Source organism: Tamandua tetradactyla, chromosome 21, assembly GCF_023851605.1.
Source record: "Tamandua tetradactyla isolate mTamTet1 chromosome 21, mTamTet1.pri, whole genome shotgun sequence".
NCBI lineage: Eukaryota > Metazoa > Chordata > Mammalia > Pilosa > Myrmecophagidae > Tamandua > Tamandua tetradactyla.
In genome coordinates this window covers 11508584-11532412 of record NC_135347.1, presented here as the reverse complement: position 1 = coordinate 11532412, position 23829 = coordinate 11508584, and the positions used below count along the sequence as shown (strand labels likewise).

The 23829-nt window shown below is 37.3% G+C and overlaps 1 pseudogene; it reads left to right on the top strand.

The window, feature by feature from the left end:
• The first annotated feature begins 18336 nt into the window (after positions 1 to 18336).
• LOC143665274 (putative RNA polymerase II nuclear localization protein SLC7A6OS pseudogene) lies at positions 18337 to 19511 on the top strand (annotated as a pseudogene).
• Positions 19512 to 23829: the final 4318 nt, after the last annotated feature.

Below are 23829 nucleotides of genomic sequence, written 5' to 3'. Positions count from 1 at the left end.
AATAAAGGACCCCACATATTGTTTAAAGACATGATGACCTTTCAAATTACATCCAGCTCTGCAATGTAATTTTGTAAATATTTTCATATTGTATAGCTGGTTTATTTTCATGAGGGAAAAACAATCATAATCTGTTCTTATGACACACAGCACCTGAGAGGCTCCTTCAATTGCTATCCGTAGTGTCAGCAGCTAAGAGGGCTATCGGGGTCTACAGAGAGGTGGAGAGAACATGTTGCACAGAAAGTATCTCATAGAATGCTCCTGAGCACATTTATATAGGACAATGGGTTTACACGATACTGCCAGAGGCCCAGGAAAGATGAGTCTTGGCTTGAGATTGTCAATCTTTATGAAACCAGGGCAGCGCACTAAACCTGCGTGAATGGAAACAGAAATAGCAATCCCAAGGAGAATTCTGCTTAAAGGCACAAATTATTCTGCTTTTACCATCTGATTAGATAGATAATAGCAGTGAATTATAACAAGGCTGTCCCAGAATCTAAGTCAGTAAACAGAGGTTTTACAGGATTGCAATACTTTGTAAACAGGTTCGGAGACATGGGCTAGCAAATATATGATTTTCTCCACTCTGTATTTCAGCATTTAATCAGAGTAAGTGTTGAAAACTTTTAAATAAGAAACATCTTTGTGATCTACAAAAAACAAAGTAACAATTACACCTTTCCATGATGCACCATAACAAATACTCAGCTGATTAGTAGTTGCCAGCAAACAACAGAAAATACTTTCTTGATGTTTTTCTCCCTCTGCTCTCAAACTTTATAGGCAAATCTCTTTGTCAAGTAACTTGCAAGTTTTTGAACCAATGAGCAAACATGAAAACAAGAAGAGAAGAAGAACCCACACACTAATATAAACTATATATATATGTATCAGTCACCATTAATCATTATTACTGGACAGTGCACTTATGTCTCTACTATTAACTAGTCATTGCTGACCACTATTATATTTTGAAAAAATATTTTTTTGTGTGTGATTTATGGAATAGTCCTTGGATAATCATTTTCTGTTAGGATTATTAGTTAAAACTTAGTAGCTTAGGGATGTGCAACTCAGATAAAAAATACCTCCAGATTCATTTTATAAAAGCTTCTCACAAACTCTGAAATAATTAACTGTCTTGGAAATTGGGTAGGTGCTTTTCATAAGGTTAAAACATCATAATGTGGTTTGCACAGTTGGGCAGCTATTATTTTGGACTTCAAATAACAATGAATTCCATCTATTAAAAATTTCTAGGTCCCTCAGAATCAACTAATAAAAGGTTAAATCCCACTTGAGTAAAACTCTGAAGAATAATAGAGGCTGGAGAAGGACTCTACTAATGGTGAATCAAACAAAAAGAATAATAATCTCAAAAAACAAGAATAATGATCTCAAAAAAAATCTCCAAGAAGGAGATTTCTTCCTGGAGCCCCCAGTCTTGCTCGTCTCCCACCTGGTCCCATACTGCTTTCAAGTTGAGCAGAGGTAGCACAGCCCCAGTCCCTCCTGCCGTGGATGTGGAGTGTAGAGTCCCTCACAGTGGTACGTTGGAATCCATGCATATCCAGGCACAGGGACCCAAGTCTGCAGGATATCAGGTGGAACAGAAGGCATTGCCACATAAAAAAGGGCCCCCTGTGGGGGGAGTGAGAGAAAGGGAGAGAGAGAGAGAGAGAGAGTGAGAGAGAGAGATGTAGAGAGATAGAGAGATGGATAGAGAGAAACAAAACTGTTGGCAAAGTATGTCTGTTTGCTGGCCCACCTAATTACAAAATGGACCTTTCTCTGTCTCTGTTTGCTGGCCCACCTAAATACAAAATGGACATTTCTGGATTAACCCACCTTTCTGGATTGACCCCATCTGGTTCTTTGGGGCAGAATACCCTACTAGTGAAAAAACCTCAAGGAAAAAAGGAGTGAGGGGATTGAGCTGCTGCAAGACAGGATGAGTTCCAGAACTGAGAAATATAAGAGAAAGGAGGCACTGTGTGAAGTGGAGAATTAGAACAAATTATAGGGACTGGGGATGAAATTTCAAGCAAAAAAGCAAATAGAAGAGATAAAGATTTCCAGAGAAGGAACAAAGGAATAGAAGCTTTCTCTTGGAGCTGAAACAATTGCACAAATGTTCAATCTTGAAAACTATACTGCAGGGTGGACCACAGTAGCTCAGCAGGCAGAGTTCTTGCCTGCCATGCTGGAGACTTGGGTTCGATTCCCAGTGCCTGGCCATGCAAAAGCAAAGCAAAGCAAAGCAAACAAACAAACAAACAAAAAACTGTGCTGCACATCCAAAGCAAGAAAAAGATAAAGAAGATCTGAGAAAATGTGAACAGTTAAACAAGGGCTACTCTAAAGTACTATAATAGGTGGGACCAAGCATCAAAGAAGAGCCCTAACACAAAGGTAATCAACACAAAATCCCAAGAAAATAGGGAGAAACTGACTTTCAGAGTTGACATAGCAAAGTAGTCAGATGCCAAGACATCAGGAAAAAAATTACACAAGGGAAAAAAATAAAATTTCAATAGGAACACAGAATTTGGAATGACTATTTAAAAATGCTAAAAATCATCTCCCAAATCAATTCAAAGAGATGAAGAAAAATATGGATATAGAGCTAAATGACATTAAGAAGCCAATATGTGAGCATAAATAAGAATTTGAAAGCATTAAAAGAAACATAACAGAAATTATGAGTATGAAAGATACAATAATGGAGATTAAAAATATACTTAGAGGCATAAAACAGCAGATTTGAACAGGCAGAAGAAATAATCAGTGAACTAGAAGAAAGGACAATCAAAATCATGCAGTCAGAAGAACAGATATAGAAAACAATAGAAAAAAATTGAATGGGGTCTCAGGCATTTGAGTGACAACATGACTCATACACACGTGCCTGTCATGGATGTCCCAGAAGGACAAGAGAAGGGGAAAGGGACAGAAAGCACAATTGAGGAAATAGCAGATGAAAAATTTCCAACTCTTATGAAAAGACATAAATACGCTTGTCCAGGAAGCACAACATACTCTTAAGAGAATAATCCTGAATAGGCCCACTCTGAGACACATAGTTTTCAGAATTTCAACTGCCAGAGAAGGAAAGAATATTCTGGAAGCAGCAAGAAAAATGTAATTTGTCACATAAAAGGGATCCTCAATATGACAGGAGTGCTGATTTCTCATCAGAAATCATGGTAGCAAAAAGGCAGCAGCATGCTTTATTTAAGATACTGAAAGAATAAAATCTACCAGCCCAAAATTCTTCACCCAGCAAAACTGTCTTTCAAAAATGAAGGAGAGTTTAAAATATTGATAGATAATCAGAAACTGAGTGAATTCTTCAACATAAGAGCTTCCCTACAATAACGATGATGGGAGCTCTGCAGCCTGAAAGGAAAAGACAGGAGGAGTAGCTTAGAGTAATGGGGAGAAAGGAAGATCTTCAGGAAAGGTAAATCGCAAGAGGGTAAGTGCAAAATCCAATAGTACTGTATCCTCAATATACAACTCTATTCATTAATATTTATGAGTAAGAATATAAGTGAATAAAAAAGTTATTTTTCCTGACAATGAACATGAAAAATATGAAAAGATAATGTGGTACAAAAACAATATAAAGAGAAGAAACAGAGGGATATTAATGAAAATGTATCATATTGAAGCTTAGTTGGTATCTTTTCAAATTAGTAGGCCATAGATATAGGTTGTGTAATTCAAACTCCAGGGTACCCACAAAAAATATTTAAAAATTTATACAGAAACAAAAATAAGAATGGGATGAGTCAGAACATCATTAAAGTCAACTATACAGAAAAGGATGTTGCAATAAAAGAAAAGAGAGACAAAGAAAAAAATAGAAATGCCATATAAAAACCAAAGGACAAAATGGCTGAAGTAAGTACTGCCTTTACAATAATAGCATAGAACGTTATGGATTAAACTCCCCCAATCAAAAACACAGATTGACAAAACTGATTTTAAAAAGCATGATCCAAATATATGTTGTTTAGAAGAGATTCACCTTAGAATCCAAAACACAAATAGATATACCATACACATGGTAATAAAAAAAGAGCTGAATTAGCTATACTAATGTCGGGCAAAATAGACTTTAAGTCAAAAGTTGTTATGAACCAAAAGAAGGACACTATATATTAATAAAATGGTCAATACATCAAGAAGAAATAACAATCATAAATATATATGCACCTAATCATAATGCCCCAAATTACATGACACAACCACTGGCAAAACTAAAAGGATAAACAGACATCTCTACAACAACAATTGGAGACCTTAATACACCTCTCTCATCAACAGATAGAACACTGAGGCCAAAGATTAATCAGGAAACAGAGAACTTGAATAATATGATAAACATCAGAAGACACATTCTTCTGAAGTGCACATGGATCGTTATCCATGATAGACCACAAATTGTATCACAAAACGAGCATCAATGAATTTAAAAAGATTAAAATTATGCAGAACATTTTCTCTAACTATAATGGAATGAAGTTGAAAATCAATAACAGGCAGAAAGTGGAAAACCCAAAAATATGTGGAAGTTAAAGACATAGTCTGAAACAGTCATTGGGTCAAAGAAGAATTTGCAAGAGAAATCAGTAAATATATTGAGACGAATGAAAATGAGAACACAACATATCAAAACTTATGGGATGTGTTGAAGGCAGTACCGAGAGGGAAATTTATAACCTTAAATTAGTACATTCAAAAAAGAAGAAAGAACTAAAATCAAATACCTAACTTTGCACCTGGAGCCACTAGGAAAATAATACAAACTAAGCTGAAGCAGGCAGAAGGGAAGAAATAACAATGATTAAAGCAGAAATAAATGAAATTGAGAATGAAAAGCAATAGAGAGCATTAGCAAGATGAAATGATGGTTCTTTGTAAAGATCAGTAAAATTAACAAACTCTTAGCTAGATGTCAAAGAGAGAAAATGCAAATAAATAACATCAGAAATGAGAAAGGGGACATTATTACTGACCATATAAAATAAAATGGATAAGAAAAGAGGATATAAAAATGGCTAAAAAGCACATGAAAAGATGCTCAACATCATCACCTGTTAGGGAAATGCTAATCAAAATGACAGTGGTACTATTTCACAAATACTAGAATGGCTACTATTAAAAAAAAAACAACAGAAAATCACAATTATTGGAGAAGATGTGGAGAAATTGGAATATTCATTCGTTATTGGTGGGAACGGTAAAATGATACAACCACTGTTGAAGACAGTTTGGAAGTTCCTCAGAATGCTAAGTATTGAACTACCACATGATCTGGCAATCCCACTACTAGGTATATACCCCAAATAATACAAAGCATAGATCCAAAAAGTCATTTTCACCCAAAATTCATAGTGGCATTATTAACAATTGCCAAGAAATGGAAGCGACCCAATTGTCCATAACTGATGAAAGGATAAACAAAATGTGGTGTATACATAGAATGGAATATTACTCAGTGTTAAAAAGGAATGAAGTCCTGATATGTATGAAAGCATGGATGAAACTTGAAGACATGCTAAGTGAAATGTCAGACACAAAGGACAAATATTGTATGATCTCATTGATATTTTAAGTGGTATATATGCTAGTAGAATAAAAATTAAAATGTGAAACATAGAACTGTATAAACAGGGAACCCTATTTTAAATTATGCTATAAGTAATAACACAATCCTAAGAATGTTCCTTCATGAATTATACAAATGTACCACACTAATGCAAGGTGATTATAGGGTAGCGTTTTGGGAAAATAAAACAACACCATTATGTAAACTATGGACTATAGGTAATACTGTATATATAATATTCTTCATTCAGTTATAATAAAGGAACCACACTAATACAAAGTGTTAATAATGGGGGGTGGGTATATGGGAATGCTGCCTTTTTGACATGGTTTTTCTATAAACCTACAATTTCTCTAAAAAAATTTAAAGAAATTCTAAAATAATTGTATTTTAAGTCACTGTGGTTGTTTGAAGCTGTATGGACCCAGAAAAACATGTTCTTAAACCTAACCCATTTCTGTGGATATAAACCCATTGTAAGAAGGTATTTTGATAAAGCTTCAGTTAAGATGTAACCTTTCATTCAGGATGGTAATTAATCCTATTACTGGAGTCCTTTGTAAACAGAATGAATACAGAGAGGGAGAGAGAAGCTGGACGAATGGAAGAAAAGCTGAAAACAGCGAAACCCAGAAGAGAAGGGATGTGTCTTGCCATGTGGCAGGGGAGTGAAGGATTGCCAATAGGCAGTCTTTGGGAAGAAAGCATTGCCTTCAGGATACCTGAATTTGCACATTTTCACAAATCCTCCAAACTGTTAACTTATAAGCTAATAAATTTCCATTGTTTAAGCCAAACTATTTCATGGTATCTGTTTTAAGTAGCCTAGAAAACTAAAACGGGCACATTTACAGATTGATGTGATGGATTCTTGATAGTTTCTTATAGGACTAGCAACCCAGAGATACTCTAATGGAATGAAATTTATACTTGACAAGTCATGTCATATGGTTTAGGTATAGATTTGGGAAAAAGATATGAGTACCTCTTTTTCCCTGATGAAGAATTTAACTAAAGTTCCTGTAACCCTGACCAATCAAGTATACTGTTCTCTGATAATGGAATTGCAGTTATTCAGTGTTCTTCTTAAAGATGGAATTAGAAATCTTCTTCTCAGGAGACTTCCACATGGCTGAGAAGAGTCCTTCATGTTGAGTGGAGAGGAAATATTTTCTGACACAGTTTGGAAATCAAGTTACAGAGGAATGAAATCATAGTCACTTTGAAAGAGTTTGGCAGAAGCAATTATATTTGACTAGTTTCCCCTTGTTAGCCTGAGAAGAGAAAGGAAAATTTGACCATAGTTTAGATATAATGTGTACCTTTTAAATCCTGTGCATCATTTCTTTTCCACACTTCTTCAACTTCCAAGAAAATAACATCTCTTTGAGGGGCCTTAGTTCTCTCGAATCTTTTATAATTATTTAATTGTTCATGAGAAAGTTAATATTTCCTACTCTGAAAACATCTCTGTTAAAATTTCAGGATTTGAGATATATATCTATATATGTATAGCCATCTATATATTTATCATGTTAAATTGGCAGGATTTGGTAACAGATTGGATGTGCGTGGTGAAGTAGAGGCACTGTCAAACCTTACTCCAAAGTTTCTGATAGAGTGTATAGATTAATGGTGATGCTTTTCATTGAGAAAGGAAATGTTGGTAGAGAACCGGTTTTGTGACTGAAGATCATTAAGTTCACTTTTGTAAATGCTGATTTTGAGTCACCTTTGAGACATCAAAAAGCAGATGTCAAGATGTTAATTAGATTTACAGGTCTGAAGCTCAATGGAGTGGTTTGGTCTTGAGACCCAATCTGTTAGTTATTTGTATATGGAGGTGATTTAAGTCATATGCCAGATGAGATGGTGAAGGAGGAGAGAGAATGGCATGAGAAGAGATTTAGGACAAAACTTGAGAAATACCAGTGTTTAAAATGCAAACAAAAATGCTTGCGAAGTAAATATACAAGGAGTGTACAGGAATATAGAAGTGAAATCAGGGGAGCATCCCATAATAAAAGCAAATGGAAGAAAGTATTTTAAGAATTTTTCAATAGTATTAGATTCTGCTGAAAATTCACTGAAGATTAGGACTGTTAGATTCAGCAAAAAATGAGATCACTGTTGGCTTCAGTAAGAGCTGTTTCAGTGGAGCATGGAGCCAGGACACTGTTTTTTAAATAATAATGTGTAGAGATATTTTGAAAAATCTCTTAATCACAAACACATTTAAGATTTGCTGCTGACTGAAACCAATGTACTGCATCGGTTTGTTAATTTTCTGTTTTGTAGGACAAAAAGGTGTAAAAAATATAAATGATAAAATATGGACAGTGCTTAATTAAAGGTGTAAAAACATAATAGTAGTAATATAGCATGTATAGATGAAGCACTTCATGGACTTTAATTAATCTGACCTTCATAAGATCAGATTATGGGAGGTGGTAAACTACATTTGTGAAAACTGATCACAAATCCATAAAAGAACACCCAATTCCATTGACTTAAAGCCATTATTTATAGAGTCACATGGTCTCAGTATTTGGCTCACAGATCAGAAGAATTCTGGATGTAGCAGTTTATATTATTTATTTACCTGGTAATTTTCATTCATAAATTTTTCTCTGATGAAGAAAGGTAAAAATGCTTATCATTTTGACTAACCAAAAAGTCTGAGGTATTAAATTTCTACCTAAACAGTTTTTGTAGATGTTAAAACTTAAGTCACATGGGTATTAGCAGGAGGATTAAAGCAAGCCCCTTCAATGGCAGGCTTTGGTAAACTCCATTTACCCAAAGAGCAGGTAGGAGATTGGGCTGAGCTTTATCTCTTTGGACCAGAATTTCCCTAGAAACTAGGTACAGGCAGTACTTAGTTTCTGGCTTCACAAATGAGACACCTATGATTAAATCCAGCACATGTGCTATTTCATCAAACATCTTTAAAAATAGATTTTCAAATAGAGGGTTAAATGAGTAACAGTTTTTGAAACTACATTCATTTTGAATTAACACAAATGCTAAGCATGAAGTCATTGCATTAAAAAAAACTTTTTAAAAAAATTTGATTTTTTATTGCTATGTGTTATACATTCACATACCATGTAATCATCCAAAGTGTACATTCGGTGGTTCACAAATCATCATATAGCTCTGCGTTCATCATCACAATCAACTTTCTTTTCTTTTTTGTGAAAAATAGCATATATACAAAAAAGCAATAAATTTCAAAGCACATTGCCACAATTAACTGTAGAACAGATTTCAAAGTTTGGTATGAGTTACAATTCCAGCATTTTAGATTTTTACCTCTAGCTGCTCTAGGATGCTGGAAACTAAAAGAAATATCAATATAATGATTCAGTAATCATACTTGTTTGTTAAACCCTACCTTCTCTGTATAAGTCCATGATCACCTTTGATCTTTCTCCTACTCTATAGGGGTATTTTGGCAATGCCCATTCTAACTTTGCCATGTTGGAAAGGGCTGTCGATAATATGGGATAGGAGGATGGAACTAGTTGATGGGCTAGAGAGACTGGCCCCTCTGTATTTAGAGACTTACCTGGTCCAAGGACCTATCTGGAGGTTGTAGGTTTCTGGAAAGTTACACTAGTGCATGGAACCTTTGCATAATGCTCGAGGTGTTCTTTAGGATTAGCAAGAATGGTTTGGGTTGGGATTTGGCAAGTTACGGTAAGTAGCAATATCTAAATGAAGCTTGGGTAAGAGTGACCTCTAGAGTAGCTTCTTGATTCTCATTGAACTCTCTCAGCCATTGATATTTTATTTGTTGCACTTTTTCCCCCTTTTTGTCAAGATGGCATTGTTGATCCCATGATGCCAGGGCCAGGTTCATCCCTGGGGGTCATCTCCTACACTGCCGGAATACTTTCACCCCTAGATGTCATGTTCCACATAGAGGGGAGGGCAATGATTTCATTTGAAGAGTTGGGCTTAGAGAGAAAGAGGCCACATCTGAGCAACAAAAGAGATCCTCTTGAAGTAACTCTTAGACATGCCTATAGGTAGGCTAAGCTTCTCCACTACATACATAAGCTTCACAACAGCAAACCTCAAGATCAAGGGCTTTGGCCTATTGATTTGGGTGTCCGTAATGTTTGACACAGTATCTGGGATTTCCCCAGTGGTAAAGTTTAATAGTTCCACATTTTTTCTCCCATTCCTCAAGGGACTTTGCCAATACTTTTTGCTTATCTGCTTAATATACTCTGGGATGTGGCCGGGCATTGCATTCAGCTATACAGGATTAAAGGCCCTCATTCTCATTCTGGGCTCCCTGTGTTTGGATGTTTAAATGATCTATCCAGACAAGTTGAGTAAGATTATATGCTATAGACAGTTTAGATTCTGGACAAAGTAAACCTTTCTTCCTTTTGTCTTTAAGAGTAGATGAGGTCCTAAAATAAGGACAATGTCTACCTTACCCCTCTATTATGAATTACCTTAATCCTGATCTGATCAACTTTGTTCTCATCTCTAAATATCAGGTTATACATATATAAAATAGCCTCTCAAAATCTAGAAATAACAATTACCACTCCAGACTAAATGTGACTGTGATAAGAGTTTACAATCTCTGTTCCTATTTTCTTGTAAGTTCTTTCTAAATGAGGCCTTACAAATTTGCTCTTTTGTTTCTGGCTTATTTTGGCTCACCAAATGACCCACAGGTTCATTCACAATGTTGCATGCCTCACAACTCTGTTCCTTTTCGTAGTAACACAATATTTGATCATATGTTTACATTATTGTTTGCCAATTTACTTTTCAGTCAGTGCATCCTTCAGGTACCTCCATTCATTGGGCATCATGTATAAAGTCCAAAGTCAACAGTCCATCAGTACTCTCAATTTTAGATAATTTCTTTGTTCCCAAGGGAAAGACAACCAATAAACACACTCTCACCAAACACAAAATTCAGACATCCCCTTAACACTTGTCCCTCCTCCCATTATTTGCTCCTGGTGTTGCTTTGTTACTGTTGATGTTTTCCTGTTAAAATAACACAGAGCATGCAATAATATCATTATCTCCCTGTGCTGGTTTGAAAGGAAGTGTGCCTCCTAGGAAAGTCATGTTTTAATCAAAATCCCATTTCATAAAGGTAGAATAATCCCTATTCAATACTGTAAATTTGAAACTGTAATCAGATCATCTCCTTGGATGATGTGGTTTAGTCAAGAGTGGTTGTTATTTCATATAAAATCATATATTTATCCTTTTGTGTCTCGCTGATTTCACTTGACATGATGTCTTCAAGGTTCATCCATGTTGTAGCATGTATCTAAAACTTCATTCCTTTTGATGGCTGAATAATATTACATTGTATGGATATGCCACTAGAATATTCAATTTTATAGAGACAGAAAGTGGAATACAGGCTAAAAGGGGTGGGATAAGTGGTATGGAAGGAGAGTTAATTCTCAATGGGTACAGAATTTCTGTTTGGGGTGACGGAAAAGTTTTGGTAATGGATGATGGTGATGGTAGCACAACATTGTGGATGTAATTAATATCAATGAACTATATACTTGAAAGTGGTTAAAATAGGAAATTTTATGTTGTATATGTTACCACAATAATATTTTTTTAAAAAAAGAACTATGCTAAGTAAAAAAAAAAAAAAAAAAAAAAAAAAAAAAGAGTGGTTGTTAAACTGGATTAGGTGACATGTCTCCACCTATTTGGGTGGGTCTTGATTGGTTTATTAGAGTCCTTTAAAAGAGGAAACATTTTGGAGAATGGGAGATTTAGAGAGAGCAGAGAATGCTGCAGCACCACAAAGCAGAGAGTCCACAAGCCAGCAGCCTTTGGAGATGAAGAAGGAAAATGCCTCCCGGAGAGCTTCATGAAACCGGAAGCCAGGAGAGAAAGCTAGCAGATGACGCCGAGTTCGCCATGTGCCCTTCCAGCTGAGAGACAGAAGTCCTGACTGTACTCACCATGTACCTTCTCACTTGAGAGACAGACCCTGAACTTCATCAGCCTTCTTGAACCAAGGCTTCTTTCCCTGGATGCCTTAGATCGGACATTTCTACAGACTTGCTTTAATTGTGACATTTTATCAGCCTCGGAACTATAAACTTACAACTTACTAAATTCTCCTTTTTAAAAGCCATTCCATTTCTGGTATCTTGCATTCTGGCAGCTAGCAAACTAGAACACCCCCCTATACCACCAAATTATACACACTTTGTACAAGATTCATACCTTTGCAGTAGATCATGCAAGAACTTATTTATATTTGTAGTGATAATTGGTGTGGGACATGAGTCTATACAATCCTCATTAATCATGTTTGCCTTCAAATTGGTAATATTAGTTATAGACCCACTAGTGAACTGCCTTCACTCTGTCTATTCCCTTACAATTAAGTTCAACCTCATTAGCCAACTAAACGTCCATCTCAAGCTTTTATGTATATCTAGGTCCCCTATATTCTGTATTATAAGCCTCTGATTTTACCTTTCCCATGGTCATAAAATTGGAATCATATCGTTTGCTGTTCTTTCTCAAGTTCCTCTATGTGAGCAGTTAAGATCTCAATTTTCGCTTTCTTCCTTTTTAATATAGGCTTTTAGAGCAATAAATTACCTTCTCAGCACAGCCTTTGCTGCATTCCATAAGTTCTGATATGCTGTGTTCTCATTTTCAATCCTCTTTAGATAGCTATGAATTTCTCTAGCAATTTCTTCTTTGATCCACTGGTTGTTTATGAGTGTGTTATTTAATCTCCATATATTTGTGAAAGTTCTCATTCTTTGGTGGTTGATTTCCACCACCATTCCATTGTAATCAAAGAAAATGATTTGAATAATTTCAAGGTGTTAAATTTATAAAGACCTGGTTTTTGCCCCAGCATATGATCTATCTTGAAGGATGTTCCATGAGCACTAGAGAAAATGTATATTCTGGTGTTTGGGGGGTATAACAACCTATAAATATCTGTTAGGTCTAATTCATTTATCAAATTGTTTAAGTTCACTATTTCCTTGTTGATTTTCTGTCTGGTTGTTCTAGCTATAGAGAAGAGGGGTGTATGGAAGTCTCCTACTTTTATTGTTGAAATGTCTATCACTCTCTTTAGTTTTGTCAGTGTCTGTCTCATGTACTTTGGAGCTCCTTGATTGGGTGTATAAACATTTATGGTGTTGTTTTTTCTTGGTGAATTTCCCTTTTATTGATATATAGTGTTCTTCTTTGTCTCTTATGATGTCTTTACCTTTAAAGTCTATTTTGTCTGATATTAGTGAAGCTAATTCTATTTTCTTTTGTCTACAGCTTGTGTGAAACATCTTTTTTAATACTTTCGCTTTCAATCTATTTGTACCTTGTGTTTGAGTCTCTTGTAAGCAGCATATAGCTGAATTATATTTGTTAATCCATTTGCCAATCTGTATTTTTTAATTGGTAAGTTTAGTCTGTTAGCATTCAAAGTTATTACTGTAAAAGCATTTCTTGAATCCAACATCTCATCCTTCAGATTTTATTTGTCAGATCTATACATTCTTTTCTCTCTTTCTATTTTTATCCTTTAACTTACCCTTACTGGTACTCTTCACTTCTGTGCCCTCTTCCAGACCTCCCTCACCTATCTTTTTTCAGCTGCAGAACTCCCTTTATAATTTTTTGTAAGGGCAGTTTCTTGTTAACACATTCTTTCAGCATTTGTTTGTCTATGAAAACTTTTATTTCTCCCTCAGTTTTGAAGGACAATTTGGCTTGGCTGGAAGTCTTTCTCTTTCAGGATTTAAATATATCGTTCCACTGCCTTCTTACCTCCATGGTGCCAGTCTTATGTGGTTTCCCTTGTATGTAATAGATTGTTTTTCTCTGCCACTTTCAGGATTTTCTACTTCTCTTCAACATTCGACAGATAGATTAGTTGTGTCTTGGAGAAGGTCTATTTGGATTTATTCTACTTGGTGTTCATTTGGCTTCTTTGATTTGCATATTTATGTCCTTTATAAAGGTTAGGAAAATTTCCCCCATTATATCCTCTACTACTCTTCCTAGTTCTTTAGTCTACTTCCTCTGGGACACCAGTGGTTCTTATATTTGTGCACTTTGTTCTGTCCATCATTTCCCTGAGATCCAATTCAAAATTTTCCATCTTTTTCACCATTTGCTGTTGAGTGTTCTAAATCAATGGTCCTGTCCTCTAATTTGCTTATTCTTTCTTCTGCCTCTTCAAATCTGCTGTTGTGTGTCTCTAGGATGTTTTTTATTTGGTCTACAGCATCTTTAATCTCTGTGATATCTGCTATTTTTGTATTTATTCTTTCAAATTTCTCTTTATGTTCTTCTACTGTCTTCTTCATCTTCCTTATGTCATTAGCCATTCCACTTATTTTATTCAGTTGAATTATATGAACATCTTTGATTAGTTGTTCCAACGTCTGTGTCTCCTCTGGTGTTTAAATCTGATCACTAGGCTGAGCTCTATCTGTCTGCATCGTGATATGCTCAGTGATCTTCTGTTGCCTTCGAGGCATGTAAATATCTTGATAGGTTTACTTTGGAAGTTGATGTCCTTTATTAGTTTAAAGCTTTGTATTTGTGGATTGGATGTGGGACAGGATGCTGGGTGTAGAGTGGGGCACAATGGCGTGGTGATGGTTTGTGTTGCATGTATATTCATGGGTCTAGGACACCACACTGCTGCCTGTGAGTGTGGGCTGTGGAGGGTGGGATTGTGGAGGTGGGGTGCACAGGTTGTGGCGGTAGGGTGCAGCTCAGGCATGCCTTGGAGCGCAGGAGCAGGTGCAGCATGGGGTTCACAGAGGTCGGGCATAGCAGGAGGTGGATGGGGTGCTGTGAGGATGCTTGGGGGCTGACATGCAGGCAGGATGTGGGTGGGCATGTGGAAGATGGGGATCCTGGGTACCCGGGTATTGGGGCCCAGGGAGGGCATGGTGCAGGAGTGTCTTTGTTCAGGGGAGAGGGGTCCAGGGGTGCCCAGATGCAAATGTGCGAGTGTTTCATAGCGTGGCACAGGTCGTGGGGGTTGTGGGTGGTCAGGGGTGGGTGGGGCCCTGGTGAAGATGCACAGGTGCAGTGGGGTTCGGGGCAGGGGTCACATATGTGGAAGGCCAGGCCTAGGTAGCACAGATTTGCATGTGAGCACCTGCCAGGTGTAGAAGCAGGGTGCTTGTGCTGAGGGTGTGACAAGGGTGTGCACCTGTATGGAGCAAGGTGTTGGGGTGCAGTGGTTAAGAAGTCAGTGCACCGACGCTTGGGCTTTGGGTGGGGAGGATACGGTTGTGAGTGTGCATGGGTCTGGGGGTTGTAGCCCGGATGTGTGTGGGTCTGGGGGTTGGTACTCTGGTGTGCATGTGCGCAGAGCTTAGGCGGGGCGGAGAGGGGTTGCAGGACTGTAGGTGTTGGAGACGGGTGTGGCCGCAGTGTGGAGGTGAGTGCCTGCAGCCTGCATGCACAGGCCACTGCCTGCAGGGTACAGGGAGGGAGAGGTGTGTGTCAAGACGCTGTGCTTGCTCTAGACAGATGGGTCAGGCTGGGACAAGCATGGGCATATGTGCGGGGCTGGGATTTGAAGTGGGGATATGTGGGGGCAGGGGTCGGGGGTGGGGCGTTTGGAGCATGATGGGGGGCAGGTGATGGGGTTCAGGTGCATGGGATGTTGGGGGAGTCACAGGTCGCAGGGTGAGGGCAGCATGCATGAGGTTAGCGCATTCAAGGAAAGCAGCTTGGCTTCCTTCCTCATCCCCATTTCCTTGTCTGTGCACTCCTGAGGGCTCTGGGTTTCCATTCGGAAAGGGATGCACTAGGCTGTTTGCACTAGCCTGAAGGGTCTCCAGTTCTCTGCATCACAATTCCTTAGCTTTTGCAACCAGGGCCTCCCTATGTGGTGTAGAAGACCCTCCAGGTCACTCACACCCTGGGGTCACAGTCACAGTCACCTTCCCGTCCCCTTCTCTAGCTGTTCCTTGGAGCAGGGGTGAACTCGACCTATCCCGTTCTCCCATCTTCCTGGAACTCTCCAAAAAAAAACACACTTCTGATTAGTGTCTAAAAGGCTAATTTATGGAAGACTGCGAATGAATCTAAAATGAAAATAACCTCTAATTATTGATTAAATTATGATTTAGTGACATTTATGTTCCACTATACTCATAAATGCAAGTGAAAGACAAGTAAATATTGGGTTTAAAAACCTTCCGTGTTGATCTAACATTCATTTTTCAGTATCTATTTTTGTTTGTTAATTTTTAATTTGCCACATATTTACCATAGTGAAAGTCAGAGAGCCTTCAAATTCCCATTTATTAGATTGTTTTATTTACTCAAGTATTTCTTTCATTTTGCTTGTTGCCAATTATTACTGAAGGAAAATTTTTGTCACCAAAATCCAAATTTAATTTTACTAAAGCAAAACTTCTTTTGACATGTGAGGGGGAAGAGGTTGATTTTAATTATATAGAAAAATTTGATCTGAGCAACAACTGGGCATTAACCTTCAGATCCTAAAATAAATGTTCTGGAAAACAATTCAATCAGCTCATATTATCTTTACATCAATACAGCAGTCAGAGGATGTTGAATGTTAGCAACCAACAAAAAGTTAGAAAACTAATAAATATTTAGGCTATAGTCAGTAGCTAATTAAAATCATATAACAAGAAGATCAGATCTCCAAATCTCCAACTTTATAATAGTTCCTTTAAAATTTGAAAACCCACTGACTAGAGACTTTAAAGAATAAATGAGGAATTCTCAGTATAGATAGAGATCAACCAAGGAAATGCATAGGTGTAAGAAAATATACTTTTTGCCAGTCCTCTTGTCTTTTGGTCTCTTAGCAAGCACATGGCATCCTCATATGGGTTAATTAAATGAAATCTAATGCCTGTTGTGAATTTTTGGACTATATGGACTTTACTGCCTCTTTCAACTCTGATATGTTCTATTACTGCAAGCTATGCCCCAAGTAATGCCCCAATTCTTCCCCAAACCCACCAAAACTGAAGAATATGAAAACAATATGCATTTGGATAGTACTAATTCAATTTTGACATAATAAATAATTTCAAAATTACATGTACATCTCTTACAATTGTCAACAAAAACATTTTTCTTAAATAATTAAAGGTCTGTTTATCTTTGTGGTCATGGACTTCATTGATTAACAGGCCTCATATGATTAGTAATGTCACCACTTTCCATAAACAACATTTATACTTTATAGCCAACTCATACATAAGATTTTTAAAAAGTCCCTTGAGGCAAACATGTCACTCTCATTGAAGTTGGGTCAACATGACTGATTGCTACATCTTTGCCTATAGGCAATTTAAAAATTTATTTTAATTATTTTTGTTTCAGGGGATGTAAAGCCATGCTAGATAATAGTGAGGAAACCTGTATCAAATTATAGCATAAATTTTGTCATCCTTTTAATCTTGTTTTACTGAGACAAATAGCTTTATTCTATAAACAGAAAAAGTATAGATATCCTTTCTATTTCTTGATCTGCAGTTGTTATTTGGATTCCAAAAAGAGCTTTTTTCTGAGCTTGCATTTGGTATTTGTCCATTTACTTGCTAAGATAAGAATGAGGCCTCACACGCTTTTCCTCCCATTACTAAATAAAAATGGACAATTTGGAGCTTTGGGGCAAGAAAAACTGCTCCAAACTGCACCCATAAAATGTAATAAAATGGTTTTGATCTTGACTTAAATAATTTACTAAACCTAGAATGAGTGATTTAGAAGAAAAAAAATTAAATTATTCATCATTAAAATTCAGAACAAGAATCATTTTCCTCAAATAATTTAAGAAGAGATGGATAAATTAAATTTAGCATGAAAGGCAAAAAGGAGAACCAAAAGACAATAGCAAATAAGGATTTTTTAAAGTATGAAGCAAGATTACTAAAAACTTTGTATGACAAATTTGAATGAGTATAGTTGTCTAATAATTCAGCAAAAATTTAGGAATGAACTTACTAATCTTAAGCAACATTCTCATTTTTTGTGGGAAAAATATGTCAGACAAATAAGAGGAAAAGGAAAGCAGGTAGAGTTTTATTGGTATCCCACATTGTATATAAATTGCAGAATGTTTTAAATTATTCAGAATCATTATTACTTTGTAAAACACATAATCAATAGCAAAGATATCAGTAAAAAAATTGTATTAAATAACATAGCAGCATTAAATCACAAGGCAAAGATGATTATGAATAACATGGCCTATTAATAAAAAAAACTATAATGACCATCAAATCTATGGTCATTTTATCTTTGACAAGATAACCAAATCCATTGGACTGGGATGGAGTAGTCTCTTCAATAAATGGGCATGGGAGACTACGATATCAGTAGCCAAAAGAATGAAAGAAGACCCCTACCTTATACCCTATACAAAAACTAATTCAGGATGGTTCAATTTTGACCTAAATGTGTAAGAGCCAGTACATTAAACTCCTAGAAAAAAATTTAGGGAACATTTTCAAGACCTAGTGAAGGGAGGTAGCTTCTTAAACTTCACACCCGAAGCACAAGCAACAAAAGAATAAATAGATAAATGGGAACTCTTTCAAATCAAAAGTTTCTATCCATTAAAGGACTTTGGTCAAAAAGATGAAGAGAGCTCCGGAGCGGAACTTGAAGGTTTTTCCGTCGCACCTCGCGTTCTCCCACAGTACTCCGCGACAGCTGATATGGAGGCTAGGCGCGTTGCTGTTCTCCGGGTGAAGAGGAAGCGCAGGGCGGAGCCTGCGGAGGCTCTTGTCCTCGCCTGTAAACGGCGGCGGACCGGTGGAATCGAGTCGGCAGCCCAAGGGACGTCCCCTAAGGAGCTTGCGAACGCAGCGGAGAATAATGTCTTCCAGCTGGTGGCCACCGTGCGCTCCCAGGAGGAACCAGTCCAGCCCCTCGTGCGGGCCGCCCTTCGTCCATCCGGGAACATCCAGCAACGCATCCGCCAAGGCCTCCGCGCCACCGCCTGGCAGATGCGGCAGGAGGGCCGCTACCTAGTGGTCTCCAACAACAGATCCTCGGGGACCTCTTCGTGTAACCCGGACTCCCAGGATGTGCAGAAGAACCCAGAAGCTGCCGGGGACGCAGGCTTCCAGCTCTTCGACCTGGTCCACGAGGAGGGTGACCCAGAGGCCACCGCCGCTGGCTCCTGCAGAACATCTGACCCAGATGTGATCCTCTGCAATTCCACAGAGTTGATACGTGAGCGTTTGACTGTATCTGAGGATGAACCAGGAATTGGGCACCTGGAGGGGCAGAAGTTTGATGACTATGTTTATGATATTTACTACTTGGAGATGGCCACTCCAGGATGGATTGAGAACATCCTCTCTGTGCAGCCCTACAACCAGGAGTGGGAGTTGGTAAATGATGATCAGCAACCAGAGGAAATTTATGAAGATGAAGATGACGAGAACAGTGAGAATAATTGGCGCAATGAGTACCCAGATGAGGAGCAGAGCAGTGACAGAGATGAAGATTCCAGAGGATCTGATGAATATGACAGCCTCAGTGAGGAGGAAAGAGTCATCAGCAGACCACAGATATGGAGCAAATACCCTTTGGAAGTACAGAAGGAGTTTGGTTATGACAGCTCCCAGGATCTGGATTCAGACTGATGGCCATGTGAAATCCATGAGGTCAAGCATTTGAGACTACAGCATCAGCTGCCCTGGTGATAGGACATCCTCTCAGGTTTCCTAGCTTAATGTATGGGAAGGAAAATATATCCAACAGCACCATTTCATCACAGCGAAGCTTGCACTAAGGGAGTGAGATTTTACTAGCAGAAAGGCTCTTTTGCCTGATTCCAGAAGTGAGGCTGCAGTCTGGGAGAAAAAAAAAAAAAGCCATAAAACTGAAGCTTCCTTTAGCTTCAAGTGGCCCAGGCATATTTCCTGGTGATTAGATGTTTTCCCATTTTCCTTTGATGCTGGAGGAGGGGCTTCTGACTTTCATCAGCAGTAAGGTTTGGTTCTCCCATAGACGGAATCTGGAAGGACTATGGTGGATCCCTCATAGTAGTATATAAGGATAGAAAACAATTGTCTTTTACTTTTCTGCTTCCTGATAACTAATAATGATTGTAAAGATTGCTGTCTTTCCTTGGCAGTGGTGCCAAGTAATAAAGTATGTGTGAATGTGAAAAAAAAAAAAAAAAGATGAAGAGGTAGCCAACTCAATGGAAGAAAATATTTGGAAACCACATATTGGATAAAGGTTTGATATCCTTTGTACATAAAGAAATTGTACAACTCAACAAAAGAACAAACAACCCAAGTATAAAACGGGCAAAGGATATGTTTAGACAGTTTCCAAAGAGCAAATACAAATGGCTAAAAACACATGAAAGAAAGATGCTCATCTTCATTAGCCATGAGGAAAATGCAGAGTAAGATTACAATGAGATATCACCTCACACCTATAAGAATGACTGCTATTAAACAAATAGAAGACTACAAATGTTGGAGAAGATGTCGAGAAATTTAAACACTTATTCACTGCTGGAGGGAATATATAATGGTTCAGCTGCTGTGGAAGACAGTTTGGCAGTTCCAAAACTAAATATGGGGTTACCCTATACCAATGCTTGCTATATACCCAGAAAAGCTGAAAGCAGTGACATGAACAGATACTTGCACACCAGTGTTCAGAGAGGCTCTGTTTACGGTTTCCCAAAGATGGAAACAATCCAAGTGTCCATCAACAGATGAATGGAAAAACAAAATGTGGTATGTACGTATGATGGAATATTATGCAGTTGTAAGGCAAAATGAGGTCTTATAGCATTTGACAACATGTATGAACCTGGAGGACATAATGCTTGGTGAAATAAGTCAAACACAAAAGGATAGATACTGTATGATTTTGCTGATATGAGTCTGGCAAAGGTAAACTCAGAGGCTCATAATGTAGAATAGAGGAGACACAGAAGGTAAAGATGAGTGAATGGTTACCCAATGAAATCGAACTTAAATGTAGTAGAACAGATAGAAGTTTTTGTGTTCATTAGTCGAGCTATGAGTAAAATTTCCATGTTGAAGGTAATTATGATTGAAAGGGGTAGTATAGAACCATGTATCCCACCAATTAACTCCCCATTTAGAATTCAGCTCTCGCCTGAACTACTTTAAAGGTTTAATTTTTGCACAAAGAGTCAATAACAGAGGGTTATAGGGGGAAGTTAATATTGGATATTATGGTCTATAACAGGAAGACGTCAACAGTACAGCAATGCCAGGGGTAAATAATTGGGGAGGGCGTGGGTAGGGGCGAGAGATAGAGAGAGGTTTATATTTGATATTTAGTGAGACTGTGTTTATTGGCTCTTTGTCTCTCCGGACCAACGGAAATTGTCTAAAATTGAGAGTGCTGATGTTAGTACAACAACGTGAGGATACTGAAAGACATGGATTGTTTATTTTGGACATTATCCATAATGCCCAATAGATGGAGGGGGCAGACGATTATAATGACTGAGAAGCAGAAAGGCAAACTGTGGTGTATACATATGATGGAATATTGTGCAGCTACCAAAAGGAACAAAGTCATGAGGCATGCAACAAAGTGAATAAAGCTTTAGGATATTGTGTTGTACAAAATAAGCCAGAAGCAGAAGAACAAATATGGTATGGTCTCCTTTAAAAAATGCTTATAGGAAAATTGGAGCCTAGAATTGTAAGTTCTTATAGCAGCCACACTTCATCTGAAGTTGACAGTGTATTTCTAGACTCTGAGATGCTGTGCTATATTTGTATAAAGTGGTATTTCCCCTGAAAACTTTGGGTACTTATGTGATACCAAAAACTCAGAGCTGGAGTTCTGCAGCTCTGAAAGTCAGCATTGCTATAAAGAACAATTGCTAAAGTAACCCAAAAAGAGATCAGGTTTCAATTAGAGATTAAAAACAAAGCCAATCTGGTTGTGGCTAAGGTAAATCAGGATGCAGGGTAAAGGATGATAGGGGATACACTCTAGAGCTTCACCTACTGTATAAGATCAAAGACAGAGAGGTTCATTGTGTCTAGAACCTACATTTTCTGTAACACACAGTCTAAATCAACCTGTCCGGGTAACTCATTTAAACAATCCAAAGACATGGAACCCAGAAAGAGAACAAGGCCTTGTAATTATGTATAGTTTAAAGTAATACTTGAATATATCCCAGACTATGGTTAGGCTGAAAATTGAAAAGTATTGGTAGAATCCCTTGAGGGACTGGAGAAAAAAATTTGAAACTATTAAACTTTCCTACCTGGGAAACCCTGGGTACTCTCTCAAACATTGGAGACTCCCAAGAAAATAGGCCAAGCACTTGATTTTGAGGCTTGCCCTTAGGAAACTTATTTTTGTAGTGGAGAAGTTAAGACTACCTATAATTAGACCTAAAAATTGCTTCCAGGAACTTTCTTTTGTAGCTTAGATGTGGCCTCTAAGCCCAACTCTGTAAGGAAAATCATTTCTCCCCCCTACATGGGATGTGACATTCAGGGGTGAAAGTCTCCTTGATAACATTGGGCTTGACTCCCAGAGATAAGCCTGGCCCCAGCACTGGGAGATCAACAACACCTTCTGGACCAAAAGGGGGAAAAGAAATGTAACAAAACAAGATATCAGTGGCTAAGAGAATTTAGAGTTGAGACATTATTCTGGAGGCTACTCTTATGCAAGCTTCAGCTACATATTGCTGATTGCCAAGGTTTGCCAAACCACAGCCAACATCATTCCTGTTAGCCCAAAAGAACACCGAGGGCTCTAACTGAGACACTACAAACATTTCATGTATTAAATTTACTTTCCTGAACCCTATAACCTCCAGAGTGTTCCTAGGCCAGATAAGTCCTAAAACCCAGAGGGCCCAACCTTTCCAAGAATATCAACTAATTCTATCCCTCTCTTCTGTATTGTTGATACCCCTTTTCAACATGAAAAAGTTAGAATGGGCATAGGCCAAAGATCTCTTTAGAATGAGAGAAGAATCAAAGTAGAATGAACAGTTACAACAGAGAAGATGGGATTTAACAAATGAGCCTGACTGCTGAATCTCTGTATTTCTTTTAGCCTCCAGTGTTTTGGAGCAGTGAGAAGGAAAATATCTGAAATTGTGGAATGGTAACCAATACTGAACTTGAACTTTGAAATCTCTTCTGTAACTACTTGTTAAAATATACTTTGAAAGTTATTGCTTTTTCTTTTCTATTTATATGTGTTATGTTTCACAATAAAAATGTTAGGAAAACTATAATTGAAACTTTAGCATGCATTGTGATTCAATGGCAGATGAAATGGTCAGAATAATGATAACAGTGGCCACTCATTTGGGACAGAGATTTATGTATGTTATTATTGTTGCTTTGCAAAGTTTTGTCCCATTTTATAATTGAGAAAATTGAAGCTCAGAGACTTTACTACCTAGGCCTGGGTCCATGCAGCTATTTATTGAGCTAGAATTTGATATCAAATCATATGACAAAATAGCATCACATTTGCAAATAAATAAAAATGTCAGTTGTTTGAGGAAATACTAGATGTCAACATATATAGTCTAATAGATATAAAAACGTATGAATAGGATACCCATAATGATAATATTGTAGTTTCTAATAAATTGAATTTGGAGACCTTTCTTAGCCATGGAGAAATCAAGAAGAAAAAGAATAAAGGAGATAAAAGGTGTAAAATTAAAACAAATGCATTTAAACTAGCAATATATATATATATATATATATATAAATACTTTGAAAATAAAAAGTATAACTCTTTCTAAGTATGAAACGTTTGCAAAATACTATCCTAAACTAGGCCATAAGAGAAGCGTCAATTATCCCTGATACTAGAAGTTATACAAAGCTATTTTGCAAATAGTGTAATAAAATCCAAAATTAATTTTATAAAATAGAAAACAAATGTCAACATGTCCTAAACATAAAAAAAAAAAGTTTTCACAGTAAGAACACCAAAACAATTAAAGAAGGAAGCCCTTTTCACAACTTTTAAGGCAAAGGGGAAATGGCATTGTTTTAAGAACTTAATTTGTTTTAACTAGAGCAAAGGTAAAAATTAAGATCTTTAGTTATTATTCTCAAGCACTTAAGCAAAAGGAGAACGAAGTAAGGAAGAAAATTAGAAGGAAGAAATTATTAACTATAAAAGCAGGCATTAGTAAATTGAAAAAT